The sequence below is a fragment of the Ranitomeya imitator genome, chromosome 5 (assembly GCF_032444005.1).
Source record: "Ranitomeya imitator isolate aRanImi1 chromosome 5, aRanImi1.pri, whole genome shotgun sequence".
In the NCBI taxonomy this organism is placed as follows: Eukaryota; Metazoa; Chordata; class Amphibia; order Anura; family Dendrobatidae; genus Ranitomeya; species Ranitomeya imitator.
The window spans coordinates 518675269-518692968 of record NC_091286.1 but is presented as its reverse complement, the minus strand read 5'-3'; the positions used below and the strand labels follow the sequence as shown (position 1 = coordinate 518692968).

Sequence of the window (17700 nt, the reverse complement as noted above, 5' to 3'; positions counted from 1 at the left end):
ACAAGGATGACAGGAGAAAATGGAAGTGGAACCCAAAAATTGTTGTGTAATTTTTTCCGAGTACACCGATGCCCTACTTGTGAGGGAAAAATAACTGATTGGGCATATGGCAGGGCTTGGAGGGAAAGAAGCGCCATTTGACTTTAGGAGTGCTAATAAACTGAAAGAAATGAACTGGAGTCAAGCTAGAATGCATGCAAAATTGGGGAATGTTCACACTGGCCAAAAAAACAGACAAAACCCAAGACAGAAACAAAATAAATAAACACTACTGTAAGTAAAAGTAAAAGCAATAGTGCATATAGATAACATTGGATACTTAGTAAAGAATGTTTTTGATCAAAAAATCCTAAAAGCTATACCCCAATGTCAAGGTGTACCCAAGTTCAGGATGGTCCTAATCTTTAATATTAAAACCTTACCCTGCATTATATTTATGCCCTCTGTGAATAAAGGCTGATCAGGACTGGGTCCCAAATATGGACACACAGCTAGTGAGCAGCTTTTTAAGGCCGGGGTCACACTTGCGAGTGTGTTGAGAGAAACTCGCACGAGTCTCTTGCATCAATACCCAGCACTGCCGCTGGCACTCGAGACCAGAGCATGCGGCTGCATGCATTTATATGCAGCTGAACGCTCCGGTCTGAGTGCTGATGGCAGTGCCGGGTATTGATACGAGAGACTCATGTGAGTTTCTCGCATCACACTCACAAATGTGACCCTGGACTAAATGTGATAACCAGCTTATATGAAGGGGAGCCACACCCTTACCTGCACTAAATGCAGAAACCTGAAGCTAAACCAAACTAAATAAATTGGAGTCAAGCTGGTATGCATGCAAAATAGGAGAATGTTCACACTGGCCGAAAAACAGACAAAACCCAAGAAAGAAACAAAATAAATAAATACCTTGCTGTAAGTAAAAAAGTTAATGCAATAGTGCACTTAAATAAAAATGGTTACTGTTAGCACCATGCTGGATCTCTGCTCCGACAGGCAGGATCTCTGGCGTGTCACTTCACTCACACGAGTGCTTCCCTTGCCCATGCTATGCATGCTTCCAGTAGAGCTTCCAGCTGGGCATCCAGCCAAGTGCTTAGACCATGCATGCATGCGCTCTCGCCCTTTTAAAGCGTCAGCATGTGCACTTGCTATTTCCTCCCCAGCCAATGGCTGTGGGGCTTTATGTATATATTGCTTCCTCCCCACTTGGGAGGTGCCTGAGCAACCTTCCTGTTCTGCAGTCTAAGTTATGTAACGTAGCGTACCAGTCCTTGCTGCACTCTGGTGCAGATCCTGCTTGCTGCACTCTGATTCAAACTCTGCCTGCTGCACCATCCAGTCTGTCTTTCTGGGTCCAGCTTCCGAGCGTCCATTGGTCTGTCCTGGAGTTGCACCTGGCGTTCATCGGGAGCCAAGTCTAACCTCACCATCAGAGGCTCTAACAGTCCAGTGCTCATTTAGTCACACCCCTTCAGGCTCTCTGTGGTCAGAGGCACAGAGGTTCCACAAACCACATCCATGACAGGTACATGGTAAACATCATTTTTGATTGAAAGAAAAAAAAGCTTAGGATAGTCCAAACCTCTAATACTAAAATCTTACCTTGCATTGCAGGGATCATAAGGGAAGGAGCACCATTTGACTATTGGAGTGCAAAACTGACTGGAATCATTAGCGGACACCAAGTCGCATTTGGAGAGCCCCTGATGTGCCTGGATAGTGGAAATCACTCACAACTGACCACATTTTGGAAACTAGACCCCTCAAGGAATGTATCTAGATGTGTGGTGAGAAGCTTGAACTCCCAAATGCTGCACAGAAGTATAAATTGTAGAGCTATGAAAGTAACAAATCAAAATTTTCCCACAGAAATGTTCTGTTAGCCCAATCTTTTTATTTTCTCAAGGGTTAAAGAAAAATAATTGACCCTAAAATTTGTAGTGCAGTTTCTCTTAAGTACGCCGATACCCCATATGTGGGGAAAACTGCTCGGAAGGGAAGGAGCTCCATTTGACTTTATGAATTTAAAATTGGCTGCAATAGTTAGCCCTGTTGGATATGGAGAGACCCTGATGTGCCTAAACAGTGTAAACCTCCCACAACATTTCACCATTTTTTAAATTACACCTTTCAAGGACCTCATGTAGATGTGTAGTGGACACTTTGAACCCCCAGGTGCTTCACAGAAGTTTATAACAGAGAGACGTGAAAATAAAACAAATCTAATTTTTTTCCACAAAAATGTTCTTTTAACCCCAGTTTTTTTTCTATTTTCACAAGAGTAACAGGACAAAATGAAACCCAAAATGTGTTGTGCAATTTCTCCTAAGTATGTTGATAAACAAAATGTGGGGGAAAAGAACTGTTTGGGGTGCACGGCAGGGCTTGGAAAGGAAGGAGTGACGTCTTGGAACACAAGCTTTGATGGAATGTTCTACGTGTATCATGTTGGGAGAGCCCCTGATGTGCCTAGACAGTGGAAACACCCCATAAATTACCCCATTTTGGAAACTAGACCCCTGCAACAAATTTTTATAGATGTGTAGTAAGCAACTTGATCTTGTAGGTGCTTCACAGAATTTTACAACATTGAACTGTGAAAATGACAAAAAAAATTATTTTTCCTTCAAAAATGTTGTTTTAGCCCCATTTTTTTTTCACATGGATAGGAGGAGAAAATAGACCTCCAAATTTGTTGTGAAATTTCTCCTGAGTACACTGATACCTCACATGTGGTTAAAAAGTACTTTTGAGACACAATGCAAAGCTCAGAATGGAAGAAGGACCATAATGGAGTTCAAATGTTGTTGGAAGGGTGCGATGTCACATTGGCAAAGCTCCTGTTATGCCAAAACAGCAGAAACCCCCTTATATGACCACATTTTATCCACTAAGCCCCTCAATGAATTCATCTAGGGCTGTACTGAGCATGTTGACACCACATGTACCTCACAGTAACACACCTTCAAGCAGTGTAAGGGCTATTTGACAAAGAAGGAGAGTGATGGGGTGCTACGCCAGATGACCTGGCTTCCACAGTCACCAGACCTGAACCCAATCGAGATGGTTTGGGGTGAGCTGGACAGCAGAGTGAAGGCAAAAGGGCCAACAAGTGCTAAGCATCTCTGGGAACTCCTTCAAGATTGTTGGAAGACCATTCCCGGTGACTACCTCTTGAAGCTCATCAAAAGAATGCAGAGAGTGTGCAAAGCAGTCATCCATGCAAATGATGGCTACTGTGAAGAACCTAGAATATAAGACATAATTTCAGTTGTTTCACACTTTTTTGTTAAGTATATAATTCCACATGTGCTAGTTAATAGTTTTGATGCCTTCAGTGTGACTGTACAATTTTCATAGTCATGAAAATACAGAAAAATCTTTAAATGAGAAGGTGTGTCCAATAGAGTTGAGCGACCTTGACCTTTTTAGAGTCGAGCCGGGTTTTGCGAAACCCGACTATGTCCAAAGTCGGGTCGAGTGAAATCGGCCGATTATGACGTAAAGTCGGGATCGACCGAAACACGAAACCCAATGCAAGTCAATGGGGCAGCATAGTCGGCAGTGAGTGGGGGCCAGGAAAACACCTAGAGTGCCCATTTTAATGTCAAAACCATCCATTCTTCTTAATGAAGCTTGTCAAGCGTAATTTACCTTAAAATAATTGGAAGGCATTTGAAATTGGGGGTCATTTGGCTAAAGTTGTGGGGGGTAGGGCTGGTTCAAGTAATTAGTGGGCCCAGTAAATCTGGACCACGTCACGGCAGTGGAGCAGGGAGAGGTAAGTATTTCAACTTTGCAAGTGCTGTGATCCTGAGCAAGCAGGGGGGGCCCACTCGTTGGCATTGGCACTGGCACAGGGCCCCTCAAAGTACAGCGGTGTGTTTGCACGGCGGGGGCGCCTCCCACCGGCAGCAACACTTTTGCGTACTATGAGAGGCCCTGTGCCAGTGACGTCGCCAACTAGTATTCCTCCCCCCACCTGATGAAGGAACCTGCACTTTCATCTGCACCTTCCTCTTTGTCCCCGTGTAAGGTGGTATGGTATGCGGGAAGAGCAACCTGACTTTCAGCAGGGTCACAATGTTGTTGTGTAGCGTGCACGGGGAATGTTGCGTTATGGGTCAATGTACCAGCAGACTCATCTATCACTGGCTGGGCAATGGGCACGATGAAGTGGAAACACAGATATAGGCCCAAAGAAGAAAGTGGGCTAAATGCAGTTCAAAATTGGTAACACAGGAATAACCAGGGGGCATTGCAGTGGAGGACAACTGGAATGAGAGGCTGACACAGAGAGTAGGGCCAAATCAGTAAGTAGTCGAAATGCAGTTCAAAATTGGCAACCGTAGTAAACAGGCGGCACAGCTTTGTTCAGTGGAGGAGAACAGCAAGGAGTGGCAGACACCGATAGTAGGCCCCAACCCAACTAGTAGGCCAAATGCAGTCTAACATTAACAACTACTTAACGAGAGGCTGAAAATGGAATTTCAGGACAGGAAACCAGGAGAACAGCAAGGAGTGGCAGACACCGATAGTAGGCCCCAAACCAACTAGTACGCCAAATGCAGTTGTTCCATTTAACCACAATTTAATGAGAGCCTGAAGATAGAAGCTCAGGAAAGGCAACCTGGGGAACACCTTGGAGTGTAACACACCATCTCTCTCCACCCCATACCCATTTTGTAGGCCTAATGCTGTGTACTTTTCTACAACTACTAAACGAGAGTCGGAAGACCGAAGCAATGGCAAGGAAACCTGGGGAACACCTTGGAGTGTAACACACCATCTCTCTCCACCCGATACCCATTTTGTAGGCCTAATGCAGTGTAGTTTTCTACAACTACTAAACGAGAGTCGGAAGATCGAAGCAATGGCGAGGAAACCTGGAGAACACCTTGGAGTGTAACACACCATCTCTCTCCACCCCATTCCCCATTTTTTAGGCCTAATGCAGCCTACTTTCCGACACCTACTAAACGAGAGCATGAAGATCGAAGCTCAGGAAAGGCAACCTGGGGAACACCTTGGAGTGTAACAACAACCTCTCTCTACACCACGGAAGGGCTGATTCTTAGGAAGGAAGGCTGTTGTAAATAAGCATTGCGCGCCCGAGGGTGATTATATTCTTATTCGGTATCTACTCACCCTCGGACGCGCCATGCTTCTTGATTTGTAATTAATGTTTATTTGCAATGTGCTTTTGACTTACTCAATTATTTTTTTAATTATTGATTTTATTAAATTAATAGTTTAACATCTTATTGGAAATAATTTAAAGGAGACGCGACAGGACAACACTCGGTGGATGCCATATCTGTGTTAACAACTCCAAAAAAACCTTTCAGTTAACTTCTTGCAGGAGAAAGTAATTGTAGCTGGTGGACCTTTTTAGTACAGTTCCAGATTTTTGTTGTGTGTTTGTTTTTAATGTTAAAATGTCTGCATTTGAGATCTCAACACGATCTTATTTTTTATAATCAAAATAATTATTTTTTTATTTTAAGATGTTGGTTCAAGGGGTACACGGGCAGCAGTAGACAGGTCAGTGGAGGCCTAGTGGAAGGAGGGACCGCAGATGCGCCACTGTTTCACCCATACACAATTTGTAGGCCTAATGCAGCGTAGTTTCCAACAGCTAGTAAACGAGAGCCGGAAGATCGAAGCTCAGGAAAGGCAACCTGGGGAACACCTTGGAGTGTAACAACAACCTCTCTCTACACCACGGAAGGGCTGATTCTTAGGAAGGAAGGCTGTTGTAAATAAGCATTGCGCGCCCGAGGGTGATTATATTCTTATTCGGTATCTACTCACCCTCGGACGCGCCATGCTTCTTGATTTGTAATTAATGTTTATTTGCAATGTGCTTTTGACTTACTCAATTATTTTTTTAATTATTGATTTTATTAAATTAATAGTTTAACATCTTATTGGAAATAATTTAAAGGAGACGCGACAGGACAACACTCGGTGGATGCCATATCTGTGTTAACAACTCCAAAAAAACCTTTCAGTTAACTTCTTGCAGGAGAAAGTAATTGTAGCTGGTGGACCTTTTTAGTACAGTTCCAGATTTTTGTTGTGTGTTTGTTTTTAATGTTAAAATGTCTGCATTTGAGATCTCAACACGATCTTATTTTTTATAATCAAATTAATTTTTTAAATATTTTATTAGGTTGGTTCAAGGGGTACACGGGCCGCAGTAGACAGGTCAGTGGAGGCCTAGTGGAAGGAGTGACCGCAGACAGGCATCGAAGGCCTAAAATAATAACACATGGCTGTAGGCAATTTTAAATTGGTTCCAGGGTTACACGGGCAGCAGTGGTGTGGTCAGTGGAGGCCTAGTGGAAGGAGTGACCGCAGACAGGCATCGAAGGCCTAAAATATTAACACATGGCTGTAGGCAATTTTAAATTGGTTCCAGGGGTACTTGGGCAGCAGTGCCCTGGTCAGTGTAGTAGTAGTTGAAAGAATGTACCGCAGACAGGCATCGAAGGCCTAAAATAAAAAAATTGGGCTGGCTGTAGGCAATTTTAAATTGGTTCCAGGGTTACACGGGCAGCAGTGGTGTGGTCAGTGGAGGCCTAGTGGAAGGAGTGACCGCAGACAGGCATCGAAGGCCTAAAATAATAACACATGGCTGTAGGCAATTTTAAATTGGTTCCAGGGTTACACGGGCAGCAGTGGTGTGGTCAGTGGAGGCCTAGTGGAAGGAGTGACCGCAGACAGGCATCGAAGGCCTAAAATAATAACACATGGCTGTAGGCAATTTTAAATTGGTTCCAGGGTTACACGGGCAGCAGTGGTGTGGTCAGTGGAGGCCTAGTGGAAGGAGTGACCGCAGACAGGCATCGACGGCCTAAAATAATCACACATGGCTGTAGGCAATTTTAAATTGGTTCCAGGGGTACACGGGCAGCAGTGGTCTGGTCAGTGGAAGTCTAGTGGAAGGAGTGACCGCAGACAGGCTTCGAAGGCCTAACATAACAAAAATGTCAAAACAATGGTATTGTCAGTGCCAGTCATTGAAGGATGTCAGCGCCTAGACTACACATTGGTGAAGCTGTGAGAGATAATTTTGCTAGTGGTAGAGCACTGTTTGAGCTGGGGGGGGGGGGAACTGGCTTGTGGCCGGCGGTACAGGCACAGGGCCCCTCATATTACAACGGTGAGTCTGACGTTGGGTGCGCACCACCACCGCCAGAGACACTTTATTGTACTATGAGGGACCCAGTGGCAGTGCCGTCGACCAAAAGCGGGCTCACCCACCTCTTCAGACAAACAGCACTCTCAAGGGTCCAAGCGCAAAGTGGCGATAGCACGACCCCGTGTGGGGAGTTTGGCCATTTCGTGAGGTGGAAACATGTCGTATGCTGGACAATCAGGTGAAGAAAATTACGAGATTGGAAAAGTCATTCAGAATAGTCCACAGGCAAGACCTTTTCATAGGAAAGCTAGGTGTCAGCCGGGCAGGGTGGGGCAAAAGATTTTGAAATCCAGTTGTGGTTCATTTTAATGAAGGTTAGATCATCTACATTTTGGGTAGACAGACGAGTCCTTTTTTCTGTTAGTATTGAACCTGCAGCACTGAATACTCTTTCTGATAGGACACTAGCTGCCGGGCAAGCAAGCTCCTGCAATGCATATTCTGCCAATTCTGGCCAGGTGTCTAATTTGGATGCCCAGTAATCAAATGGGAATGACGGTTGAGGGAGAACGTCGATAAGGGATGAAAAATAGTTTGTAACCATACTGGACAAATGTTGTCTCCTGTCACTTTGAATTGATGCTGCAGTACCTGTCCTGTCTGCGGTCCTAGAAAAATCACTCCACAACCTGGTCAGAAAACCCCTCTGGCCAACGCCACTTCTGATTTCTGCCCCTCTAACACCTCTGGTCTGCTGGCCCCTGGAGCTCGTGTGAGAACGATCACGGGCGCTGTGTGCAGGGAATGCCAGAAGCAAACGGTCAACAAGAGTTGATTGTTTTGTTGCTAATATTAGTTCCAAGTTCTCATGTGGCATAATATTTTGCAATTTGCCTTTATAGCGAGGATCAAGGAGGCAGGCCAACCAGTAATCGTCATCGTTCATCATTTTTGTAATGCGTGTGTCCCTTTTGAGGATACGCAAGGCATAATCCGCCATGTGGGCCAAAGTTCCCGTTGTCAAATCTGCGGTTGTGCTTGGTTGAGGGGCAGTTGCAGGCAAATCTACGTCACTTGTGTCCCTCAAAAAACCAGAACCCGGCCTTGCCACGCCACCAATTTCCCGTGCCCCCGGGAAAGCTTCCTCATTAAAAATATACTCATCCCCATCATCCTCCTCATCCTCCACCTCCTCTTCGCCCGGTACCTCGTCATGTACACTGCCCTGACCAGACAATCGCTGACTGTCATCAAGGCTTTCCTCTTCCTCTGGTGCAGACGCCTGATCCTTTATGTGCGTCAAACTTTGCATCAGCAGACGCATTAGGGGGATGCTCATGCTTATTATGGCGTTGTCTGCACTAACCAGCCGTGTGCATTCCTCAAAACACTGAAGGACTTGACACATGTCTTGAATCTTCGACCACTGCACACCTGACAACTCCATGTCTGCCATCCTACTGCCTGCCCGTGTATGTGTATCCTCCCACAAAAACATAACAGCCCGCCTCTGTTCGCACAGTCTCTGAAGCATGTGCAGTGTTGAGTTCCACCTTGTTGCAACGTCTATGATTAGGCGATGCTGGGGAAGGTTCAAAGAACGCTGATAGGTCTGCATACGGCTGGAGTGTACAGGCGAACGGCGGATATGTGCGCAAAGTCCACGCACTTTGAGGAGCAGGTCGGATAACCCCGGATAACTTTTCAGGAAGCACTGCACCACCAGGTTTAAGGTGTGAGCCAGGCAAGGAATGTGTTTCAGTTGGGAAAGGGAGATGGCAGCCATGAAATTCCTTCCGTTATCACTCACTACCTTGCCTGCCTCAAGATCTACAGTGCCCAGCCACGACTGCGTTTCTTGCTGCAAGAACTCGGACAGAACTTCCGCGGTGTGTCTATTGTCGCCCAAACACTTCATAGCCAATACAGCCTGCTGACGTATGCCAGTAGCTGCCCCATAATGGGAGACCTGGTGTGCAACAGTGGCAGGTGCGGATGGAGTGTTTGTGCGACTGCGGTCTGTGGACGAGCTCTTGCTTCTGCAGGAGGACGAGGAGGAGGAGGAGGAGGAGGGGGTGCGAACGGCTACAGACAACTGTTTACTAGACCGTGGGCTAGGCAGAACTGTCCCAAACTTGCTGTCCCCTGTGGACCCTGAATCCACCACATTTACCCAGTGTGCCGTGATGGACACGTAACGTCCCTGGCCATGCCTACTGGTCCATGCATCTGTTGTCAGGTGCACCTTTGTGCTCACAGATTGCCTGAGTGCATGGACGATGCGCTCTTTAACATGCTGGTGGAGGGCTGGGATGGCTTTTCTGGAAAAAAAGTGTCGACTGGGTAGCTCGTAGCGTGGTACAGCGTAGTCCATCAGGTCTTTGAAAGCTTCGCTTTCAACTAACCGGTAGGGCATCATCTCTAACGAGATTAGTCTAGCTATGTGGGCGTTCAAACCCTGTGTACGCGGATGCGAGGCTAAGTACTTCCTTTTTCTAACCATAGTCTCATGTAGGGTGAGCTGGACTGGAGAGATGGAGATCGTGGAACTAGCGGGGGTGCCGGTGGACATGGCAGACTGAGAGACGGTGGGAGATGGTATTGTTGCCGCCGGTGCCCTAGATGCAGTGTTTCCTACTACGAAACTGGTGATTCCCTGACCCTGACTGCTTTGGCCTGGCAAAGATACCTGCACAGATACAGCAGGTGGTGCGCTAAATGGTGGTCCTACACTGCCGGAAGGGATGTTGCGTTGATGACTAGCTTCATTGGCCGAGGGTGCAACAACCTTAAGGGACGTTTGGTAGTTAGTCCAAGCTTTCAAATGCATGGTGGTTAAATGTCTATGCATGCAACTAGTATTGAGACTTTTCAGATTCTGACCTCTGCTTAAGGAAGTAGAACATTTTTGACAGATGACTTTGCGCTGATCAATTGGATGTTGTTTAAAAAAATGCCAGACTGCACTCTTTCTAGCATCGGATACCTTTTCAGGCATTGCAGACTGAGCTTTAACCGGATGGCCACGCTGTCCTCCACCAGGTTTTGGCTTTGCCACGCGTTTTGGGCAAGATACGGGCCCGGCAGATGGAACCTGTGGCGATGTTGATGCCTGCTGCGGCCCCTCCTCCTCCTCTGCTTCAGAACTGCTGCCGCCTGCACCCTGTTCCCCCAATGGCTGCCAATCGGGGTCAAGAACTGGGTCATCTAATAACTCTTCTTGTACCTCCTGCGCAACTTCGTCTGTGTCACCGTGTCGTTCGGTGGTATAGCGTTCGTGATGGGGCAACATAGTCTCATCAGGGTCTGATTCTTGATCAGCACCCTGCGAGGGCAATGTTGTGGTCTGAGTCAAAGGACCAGCATAGTAGTCTGGCTGTGGCTGTGCGTCACTGCACTCCATGTCAGATTCAATTTGTAATGGGCATGGACTGTTAACTGCTTCACTTTCTAAGCCAGGGACGGTATGTGTAAAGAGCTCCATGGAGTAACCCGTTGTGTCGCCTGCTGCATTCTTCTCTGTTGTTGTTTTTGCTGAAGAGGACAAGGAAGTGACTTGTCCCTGACCGTGAACATCCACTAACGACGCGCTGCTTTTACTTTTACCAGTTTCACGAGAGGAGGCAAAAGAGCTAGAGGCTGAGTCAGCAAGATAAGCCAAAACTTGCTCTTGCTGCTCCGGCTTTAAAAGCGGTTTTCCTAATCCCAGAAAAGGGAGCGTTCGAGGCCTTGTGTAGCCGGACGACGAACCTGGCTCCACAGCTCCAGACTTAGGTGCAATATTTTTTTCCCCACGACCACCTGATGCTCCACCACTACCACTACCCTCATTACCAGCTGACAATGAACGCCCCCGGCCACGACCTCTTCCACTAGACTTCCTCATTGTTTTAAAAACGTAACCAAACTAACGTTATTTGTTGCAGTCACACAACTTACACGGTGAGCTATAACTTCAGTATGATTTAGCTACCCCTTTACAGGTTGGTGAGACCACCGCGAAAATCAGGCACAATGTTACACACTCTTTTTTTGGTGGCTGCAAATTAGAGAGATGCCCCACACGCAGGACTGTCACTGAAGCACAAATGTTAATATTAATGTCACACTATTATTTGTTTTTTATTTTTATTTTTTTCAGGAACACTTTAGAAACCCCCCCAAAAAAAAAAGAAATTTGATTTTTGCAGGGAGAATTTAGAAAACAAATGTAACAAACTATATGCTTTCTATGGGCCACTGAGTGAGAGATGACGCACACAGGAATCAGGAGTGGCACACAAGCCCAGAGGCCAATATTTTTCTACCAATGATTGATGGAGTTATTTTCTCTGGTAGATTTTGGAACCCAAATCAAGGAAAAAAAATATAGGCTTTCTATGGACCACAATTGGAGAGAGAGAGAGAGAGAGAGAGAGAGAGAGAGAGAGAGATGGCACACCCAGGAGTCAAGACTGGCACACAAGCAGAAAGGCCAATATTAATCTCCCACTGTTTTTTTTTTTTTTTTTTTTTTTGTCAGGGAGACTTTAGAAAAAAAAATAATAAAAAAAATATGATTTTATCAGGAAGAATTTAGAAACCAAATAAAATAAAATGATTTTTTCAGGGAGAATTTATAAAACAAATAAAAACAAAAATAGGCGTTCTATGGCCCACTGACTGAGAGATGACGCACACAGGAATCAGGAGTGGCACACAAGCCCAGAGGCCAATATTTTTCTACCAATGATTGATGTAGTTATTTTCTCTGGTAGATTTTGGAACCCAAATCAAGGAAAAAAAATATAGGCTTTCTATGGACCACAATTGGAGAGAGAGAGAGAGAGAGAGAGAGAGAGAGAGAGAGAGATGGCACACCCAGGAGTCAAGACTGGCACACAAGCAGAAAGGCCAATATTAATCTCCCACTGTTTTTTTTGGTTGTTTTTTTTTTTTTTTTTCAGGGAGACTTTAGAAAAAAAAATAATAAAAAAAATATGATTTTATCAGGAAGAATTTAGAAACCAAATAAAATAAAATGATTTTTTCAGGGAGAATTTAGAAAACAAATAAAACCAAAAATAGGCGTTCTATGGCCCACTGACTGAGAGATGACGCACCCAGGAGTCAAGACTGGCACACAAGCAGAAAGGCCAATATTAATCTCCCACTGTTTTTTTTTTTTTTTTTTTTTTTTTCAGGGAGACTTTAGAAAAAAAAATAATAAAAAAAATATGATTTTATCAGGAAGAATTTAGAAACCAAATAAAATAAAATGATTTTTTCAGGGAGAATTTACAAAACAAATAAAAACAAAAATAGGCGTTCTATGGCCCACTGACTGAGAGATGACGCACCCAGGAGTCAAGACTGGCACACAAGCAGAAAGGCCAATATTAATCTCCCACTGTTTTTTTTTTTTTTTTTTCAGGGAGACTTTAGAAAAAAAAATAATAAAAAAAATATGATTTTATCAGGAAGAATTTAGAAACCAAATAAAATAAAATGATTTTTTCAGGGAGAATTTATAAAACAAATAAAAACAAAAATAGGCGTTCTATGGCCCACTGACTGAGAGATGACGCACACAGGAATCAGAAGTGGCACACAAGCCCAGAGGCCAATATTTTTCTACCAATGATTGATGTAGTTATTTTCTCTGGTAGATTTTGGAACCCAAATCAAGGAAAAAAAATATAGGCTTTCTATGGACCACAATTGGAGAGAGAGAGAGAGAGAGAGAGAGAGAGAGAGAGAGATGGCACACCCAGGAGTCAAGACTGGCACACAAGCAGAAAGGCCAATATTAATCTCCCACTGTTTTTTTTGGTTGTTTTTTTTTTTTTTTTTCAGGGAGACTTTAGAAAAAAAAATAATAAAAAAAATATGATTTTATCAGGAAGAATTTAGAAACCAAATAAAATAAAATGATTTTTTCAGGGAGAATTTAGAAAACAAATAAAACCAAAAATAGGCGTTCTATGGCCCACTGACTGAGAGATGACGCACCCAGGAGTCAAGACTGGCACACAAGCAGAAAGGCCAATATTAATCTCCCACTGTTTTTTTTTTTTTTTTTTTTTTTTTTTCAGGGAGACTTTAGAAAAAAAAATAATAAAAAAAATATGATTTTATCAGGAAGAATTTAGAAACCAAATAAAATAAAATGATTTTTTGCAGGGAGAATTTAGAAAACAAATAAAACCAAAAATAGGCGTTCTATGGCCCACTGACTAAGAGAGAGAGAGAGAGATGGAACGCTTAGTACTGGCACACAAGCCCAAAGGGCAATATTAATCTCCCTTTTTTTTTCCAGGGAGAATTTCTAAAACCCCCCCCCAAAAAAAAATAGGCTTTCTATGGCCCACTATTTGTGAGAGAGATGGGACGCTCAGGACTGGCACAGATGGCACGCTCAGGACTGGCACAGAAGCCCAGAGGCCAATATTAATCTCCCTTTTTTTCTGGGAGAATTTATAAAACCAAAAAAAAAATTAAATAGGCTTTCTATGGCCCACTATTTGTGAGAGAGATGGCACGCTCAGGACTGGCACAGATGGCACGCTCACAACTGGCACACAAGCCCAGAGGCCAATATTAATCTCCCTTTTTTCAGGGAAAATTTATAAAACCAAAAAAAAAATTAAATAGGCTTTCTATGGCCCACTATTTGTGAGAGAGATGGGACGCTCAGGACTGGCACAGATGGCACGCTCAGGACTGGCACAGAAGCCCAGAGGCCAATATTAATCTCCCTTTTTTTCTGGGAGAATTTATAAAACCAAAAAAAAAATTAAATAGGCTTTCTATGGCCCACTATTTGTGAGAGAGATGGGACGCTCAGGACTGGCACAGATGGCACGCTCAGGACTGGCACAGAAGCCCAGAGGCCAATATTAATCTCCCTTTTTTTCTGGGAGAATTTATAAAACCAAAAAAATATTTAAATAGGCTTTCTATGGCCCACTATTTGTGAGAGAGATGGCACGCTCAGGACTGGCACAGATGGCACGCTCACAACTGGCACACAAGCCCAGAGGCCAATATTAATCTCCCTTTTTTCAGGGAGAATTTATAAAACCCCAAAAAAAATAAAATAGGCTTTCTATGGCCCACTATTTGTGAGAGAGATGGCACACTCAGGACTGGCACACAAGCCCAAAGGCCAATATTAATCTCCCACTGTATTTTTATCAGGGAGAATTTATACACCCCACAAAAAAAAATACAGAAAAATGAAAAGGCTTTCTATGGCCCACTATGTGAGAGAGATGGCACACACAGGGATGGCACTCTAGCAGAAATGCCAAATTGCCAATCTTAATCTCCCACCAAAAAAAAAAAAAAAAAAAAACAGGGAATGTCCTACAATTACTATCTCCCTGCCTGCAGTAATCTCAGCCAGGTATGGCAGGCAGCTACTATCTCCCTGCCTGCAGTAATCTCAGCCAGGTATGGCAGGCAGCAATAAGGAGTGGACTGATGCACAAATGAAATAAAAAGTGTGGACAAACAAAAAAGATAGCTGTGCAGAAAGGAAGGAACAAGAGGATTTGTGCTTTGAAAAAAGCAGTTGGTTTGCACAGCGGCGTACACACAGCAATGCAGCTATCAGGGAGCCTTCTAGGGCAGCCCAATGAGCTACAGCGCTGAGGGGAAAAAAAAAAACTTCCACTGTCCCTGCACACCGAGGGTGGTGTTGGACAGTGCAAATCGCTGCAGCACAAGCGGTTTTGTGGTTAATGGACCCTGCCTAACGCTATCCCTGCTTCTGACAAAGCGGCAGCAACCTCTCCCTAAGCTCAGATCAGCAGCAGTAAGATGGCGGTCGGCGGGAACGCCTCTTTATAGCCCCTGTGACGTCGCAGACAGCAAGCCAATCACTGCAATGCCCTTCTCTAAGATGGTGGGGACCAGGACCTATGTCATCACGCTGCCCACACTCTGCGTTTACCTTCATTGGCTGAGAAATGGCGCTTTTCGCGTCATTGAAACGCGACTTTGGCGCGAAAGTCGCGTACCGCATGGCCGACCACGCACAGGGGTCGGATCGGGTTTCATGAAACCCCGACTTAGCCAAAAGTCGGCGACTTTTGAAAATGTTCGACCCGTTTCGCTCAACCCTAGTGTCCAAACTTTACAAGAGGATTTATGTAAACTAGAAGCGTGGGCTGATACATGGCAAATGAACTTTAATGGGGATAAATGTAAGGTCATGCACTCAGGTAGAAGTAATAAGATGTATAATTATGTGCTCCAGTAGCGTACACTAAAGCTGCTGCAGTTATGTGCTTAATTGTAAAACACTGAGCAAAACCGTCAATGAAAAAGACTTGGGTGCATGGGTGGACAACAAACTCACATTTAATGGCCAGTGTCAGGCAGCTGCTACAAAGGCAAATAAAATAATGGGATGCATCAAAAAAGGCATAGATGCACATGAGGAGAACATAATTTTACCTCTATACAAGTCACTAGTGCAACCACACTTAGAATACTGTGTACAGTTCTGGTCTCCGGTGTATAAGAAAGACATAGCTGAACTGGAGCGGGTGCAGAAAAGAGCGACCAAGGATATTAGAGGACTGAGGGGTCTGCAATACCAAGATATTACACTTGGGGCTATTTAGTTTGGAAAAGCGAAGGCTAAGGGGTGATCTTATTTTAATGTATAAATATATGAGGGGCCAGTGCAAAGACCTTTCTGATGATCTTTTTAATCATAGACCTGAGACAGGGACAAGGGGGCATCCTCTACGTCTGGAGGAAAGAAGGTTTAAGCATAATAACAGACGCGGATTCTATACTGTAAGAGCAGTGAGACTATGGAACTCTCTGCCGTATGATGTTGTAATGAGTGATTCGTTACTAAAATTTAAGAGGGGACTGGATACCTTTCTTGAAACATATAATGTTACAGGGTATATATACTAGATTCCTTGATAGGGCGTTGATCCAGGAAACTAGTCTGATTGCCGTATGTGGAGTCGGGAAGGAATTTTTTTCCCCAATGTGGAGCTTACTCTTGCCACATGGTTTTTTTTCCCTTACTCTGGATCAACATGTTAGGGCATGTTATGTTAGGCTATGGGTTGAACTAGATGAACTTAAAGTCTTCCTTCAACCTTAATAGCTATGTTACTATGAAAAATAGTGAAAAATTTACAACTAGCACACTCCAACAGCTGTGATGCAAAAGGGGTAATTTAATATACATACAGTAGTCACAAACATTTCGGTCTGCAAAGGACCTTCATCAGTGTGCTACAAAAAATAAATAAATGTAATCGTGCATAAACATATAAATGAAAAACAAAATAAAATAAAAAACAGAAGTATATACATCAGAAGAAAGGTCATAAACGGTACTGGGAAAACAACCATACAGTAATTCCAACAACACCATAAGCTCAAAAAGGGGTTACAGAATCGCAGGCAGGTTCATAAACTGTATATAGACAGACATTATATGGGACCATGGTCACTATGGAAGGCGAGCTATATGGGGATGTGCAAGAAGGGTCTCACAAGTAGATATAGAAGGACTACATACCTAAATATAGCGAGAATGGTATATATGGTGGTAGAACCCCAGTAAGGATTATTTAATTTGCATCTAAAGGTGGAAGAAACAGTGTAACATAAGAAGATACATACTGCCCATGTGTTACAGTATATGCGTGCAGAAAAGAACTGTACCTACCTACCAAGTCTGAGAATACAATGGGTTAACTTGAAAGGATATACTGAGAGCAATATTGTGCGGCAGGTCAGTCTGGAGGAGGAAACATGTCATGATAAGAATAAGAAGAAACTGCCTGGGAGCGGTACAGTAAGAGCTAGCTGCTAGAGATAAGTCAGTGTAATGCTGTATAGAAAACTTACCAGGCCAGTGGGAGAGAGAGAGGCGCACGGATACGCGGTGTCCACTGCAAGTAGAGGAGAGAGCATGTGCGTGCGTAATCTCTATATATAGCAGAGAGTGTGTGCACGCTAGAGCCGGCATGTGAAGACCGGAAGGGGCGGGGCAGAAGTGACGCGTGTGTCACATGATCGGTGGGGGCAGAGTGATGTGTGTTCCACAGACACTATAGAAGGTGGTGATGCGTTCCAAGGCAGGAAAGTGAGATGCTGTGAATCACAGGAGGATGAAGGTCTCGTGGCTAGACAGTGTCACAGGATGCGGGCTTAGGGGAGTCAAAACGGACGGCTCTGTGGGGAGAGACAATATATTAGTTTCTGTGTCTTACAGCATATTGATTTCTGCATGATATTGCAATTAAAAATACAGTTCTAAGTAATATGACACGCGACTAATAGGAAAGAGATTGCGCTAGAGACATAATAAATTATAGCGCTACACATCACAGCGGGAGATCCACAGATGATATATAATTATACAATGGCAACACTAAATAATCAATGTTCTTCATATAAACGATTGCATATCATAATCTCTATTGAGACCTTTAGGACTCAAAGTGTTCAGTTCGTAGATCCAATATGCTTCTCTGCGTTTAAGCATAGAGATCAGGTCACCACCTCGACGGGGAGGTGTCACCTGTTCA

General features: G+C 44.1%; 2 long non-coding RNA genes across 2 annotated transcripts in view; one reads left to right on the top strand and one right to left on the bottom strand.

Moving 5' to 3' along the window:
• Nucleotides 1-17700, top strand: part of LOC138680852 (uncharacterized) — a 440803-nt gene that overhangs the window by 79005 nt on the left and 344098 nt on the right. The window lies entirely within an intron of this gene.
• LOC138680851 (uncharacterized) lies at nt 1951-16908 on the bottom strand. The gene is made up of 3 exons (XR_011321810.1): nt 16840-16908; nt 16686-16748; nt 1951-3250 (listed from the first exon to the last, which is right to left on the bottom strand). It is a non-coding gene; the product is annotated as an uncharacterized lncRNA (long non-coding RNA).